At 42.0% G+C, this 3,706-nt stretch overlaps 1 non-coding gene across 1 annotated transcript; it reads left to right on the top strand.

Moving 5' to 3' along the window:
• The first annotated feature begins 295 nt into the window (after nucleotides 1-295).
• LOC115872291 lies at nucleotides 296-458 on the top strand. Its single transcript, XR_004047789.1, has one exon. It is a non-coding gene; the product is annotated as a U1 spliceosomal RNA (small nuclear RNA).
• The last annotated feature ends 3,248 nt before the right edge of the window (nucleotides 459-3,706 follow it).

Below are 3,706 nucleotides of genomic sequence, written 5' to 3'. Positions count from 1 at the left end.
GTGAAATGAGTCCGTTGCTAAAGGGCACATTGTATGAGACCACTGGTGTGGGTGGGGGGGTGGTGGGAGACAAAGACTTTCATACCAAGGGGAAGAACAGCCATTGGAGGCTACCAAGGGCGGGAGAAGACAAGGGAAGGCAGAAGAAGCAGTGGTCTAAAGAGTTGACAAGTATTGACTTGGTGAAGCACAAGACAGTAATCTGAAAAGGGAGAAGTCAAAGGAGGCGGAGCAGGGTACTCTATTGAGAGGGTTGATTCGTGCTTTAAACTGTTGAGTATAAAATTGACTATTTATACTTACCTGGCAGGGGAGACACCATGATCACGAAGGTGGGTTTCCCCGGGCGAGGCTCACCCATTGCACTCCGATGTGCTGACCCCTGCGATTTCCCCAAATGTGGGAAACTTGACTGCATAATTTGTGGTAGTGGGGAACTGCGTTCACCCTCTCCCCTGAAAAAAAATAAAATAAAATTGACTATTTGAAATGTAAACACCCCCTCCCCCCACCTAATTCACAATTAAAAAAATCGTTTAAAATAAGTGTGGTAGTTACATAATCTGGTGTCAATTTGAGACTGGATATTTTTTTACCAACTTACCCAAGTGGCTGTGCATTTTTTCGGCTGTTAGTTTTTTTCTTACAGTAAACCATAAATGGGTTTACATCTCATCAACTTTTAATCATGTTTATTTATAACTTTCAGTTTTTGAATAAAAAACGTCTCACGTTATGAAACCATATTTTGCAATGTATGCGGAACATTATTACTTTTATGAACTATAATCTTCCTGAAATGATAAACTTCTTGTAAAAATAATCAATATAATCCATATTCCTTTGAAAAACAGTCAAAATAAATACAGTATATCAAACAAGAAATACATTCTTTGTTCCCCAGTGTTCATTTGTTGATGTGTTCCTTTGTTATACAAGGCACTATCGTTACTACACTCGACAACTGTGCTGCACAACTACACGGAGAAACACAGGCAGTGCAAACATTATCCCCGAGACACTGTGCAAATGTTACCTCCTCACCCTTTGGTTGGATTTGTTGTGGAGACCTTGTCCTAAACAGTTAATCATTTCACATATTGTAGTTAGCATAGGGCCTCCTTATAAACAAAGGCTCCTAGTACTTTTTTAATGTGTGGTACTTTGTATAACATTTTTCTCTGTGAAGCGCTACCTTACAAAATTCGCAAATCTACCTGGTTTCACGTCTTTTTCCATGGGCAGTGCAAACTCTACAGGCTCTGGTAGGACATTTCTTTTTCCCATTGCTTGAAACGAACACAGGTTCGTGCTGCTTCCTGTCCCCTGACAGCTTCCTGGTGGGTCTGTACGTGGTGCTCTCCCTGCTCTGCTAGGGGTTGGGCTGGACATCTCTCTCTGGTTCCAGAGAGCCTTCATTTTCATCGTCAGTAATCCAGTATTTTGCCACTGAAAGGAGAAACGGCTTGTCCTTCCTTTTTTTCTCTGGATTCAGGGCATTGTAAATTCTATAACAATTGAAAAGTCCACAGTTTATGAGATAGAGGACGACTTTTTTGGTCCATTTCATTGTTTTCCTTAGACTAGGATAATACGAGCGGTACTGATCTGCACGATCAACTCCCTTCCGGTGGGCATTATATTGATGTTTACACACAGGTTTCAATAGATCCTCTCCAGTTTTTCTATCGCTCTTTCCTGTATTTGAGACGGAAGCGTCCTGACTTGTCAATATCATTCTGACATCTCGCGTGTCTTTCCATGGGAGGAGAAGCATGGCACCTTTTCTGCAGAAAACTGCGTCACCTTTCTTCATTCTTGATGCTTTGGCTTTTAGAGTTAGCGGTAAACCTCGGTTCGCTCTAATAGTACCACAGACTCTAGTTTTGTTTTTCAGTAGTAAGTCAGCAGTAGAGGGACTGTGATAGTGATTATACCGGTAGATATGGTGCCACATACCAAGATAAGGGTCAAGAACTGGGAGAACAGTTTCTTCCAATTTCTCCCCTTCACCAGTATAAACTTCCATGTTGCAGATATAGCCTGTGTCACTCGCACACCATCCTAACAAGTAAACCCTGCTTTGTCATCTTCGCTGCGTTGTATGTTCGAGACCTCGGCGTCCTCTCCACGGCATCATCCCCTCGTCCAAAGGCAACTGTTGCTGTGGTCTGTAAAGTGTCCTGGATTTATTGAGGAAACAATCCAGCACAGGTAGAATTTTAAAGAGTTTGCCAGAACTATTGTCCATTTCCGTGTTTTCATTAAAGTGCCAGAACGCCCATATTTGTTCAAATCTATGACGACTCATGGTCTGCGAAAATATTGGGGTAGCTGTTTGAGGATCTCTTGACCAATAATCTTTCCAGCTATCTTTTCTTGTTTGTCCCGTTAGAAGAATTAGGGCTAAGAGTTTCTTCATGTCTTTCTGTGTTACAGGAGACCACTCGAGTGATTTAGGTGATGTTTGACATTTCACTGAGGTTTGATCATGATAAGTGCATAACTCCTTGCAAAACAATTCAAACAAGTCGTCACCAAACATCCGGCTCATCACAGAGGCTACAGAATCACATTGAGCTGGAAATGGAATCACCCCAGGATGACCTTCAAACATTTCCGCATGTGGTGGAATGTCAATTTCACACCAATCATTAGTAACAGGATTACAAAACGAATCATTCACAAAAACAGAGTCCCCTTCATCGTTGGTGTCAGAGTCACTTGAAAGCACTGCCACTTGATGCTCTTTACAGGTCTAACAACGTCACTGTCCCTGGAAGCGTCCTCAGAACCATCGAAGCAGTCATTCACACCGGCATCACATCTTCATTTTCACCAGGAACAGCCGAATAGTCATTGTCAAAAACTTCTGAAAGTATTTCAGATTCGTTCCTTTCCTTCTGTTTTCTGAGTGAGACCATCTCTAAAAGTAGGCAGAAATTGAAGACGAAAATAGTAACTATTTGATTTAACCAAAATGCACTAAAATACGAAATAAACAAAAAGAACATGAAGACAATCGAGTTTGATACATTCACTACTGATGTAACACCTAAATAGACGAAGTAGTTAAAATATATCCAAGCAGATGGCATCTGAAGACAGCGTGTAGAAATCATGAGTTATCTCGCGATCCGTCAGTAACAGATGGCGCGTGAAACACAAGTACACTCGGGGTCCGTCCGCAATGTGTTAAGAGTGAAGAGGTTGAGGTTAACCTGTCAATCAGGGCACAGCTTGATGGCCTCATTTGGAGGCTCTAAGGGGATAAAGAGCTCGCTGGAGGTGGGACACTAAGACACTCCCTGCAAGACGTCCCTGTTGAGAAGACACATGGAGCTACGCTAGAGCCCTGGAGCTGGAGGAGCCACGTGGAGACCCCTGCCAGCTCTGAGATGCTTACACTGCCACTGGATCCACAAGACTTTGCACCCACTGGTCTGTGAACTTCCTGCACTTGGAGTCATTGGATGTGTTTCGTGAGTCTGAAGAGGACTTTGTAGATTAGTATCAGACATAAGGACAAATATCGGACTTATAGACTAGATCTGGACTGGGCTGGGATGTTTTCTCAATATTCAATTGCTCTTGTATATAAAGCTCTTTTATTTATTTTTCTTCTTCTTTTAAAAAAAATCATTTTATTAGGGGCTCATACAACTCATCACAATCCATACATACATCAATTGTGTAAAGCACATTT

This window comes from Echinops telfairi, unplaced genomic scaffold, assembly GCF_000313985.2.
Source record: "Echinops telfairi isolate 266 unplaced genomic scaffold, ASM31398v2 ScPeMD7_7422;HRSCAF=8460, whole genome shotgun sequence".
NCBI lineage: Eukaryota > Metazoa > Chordata > Mammalia > Afrosoricida > Tenrecidae > Echinops > Echinops telfairi.
This window is presented reverse-complemented; position numbering and strand designations above follow the sequence as displayed.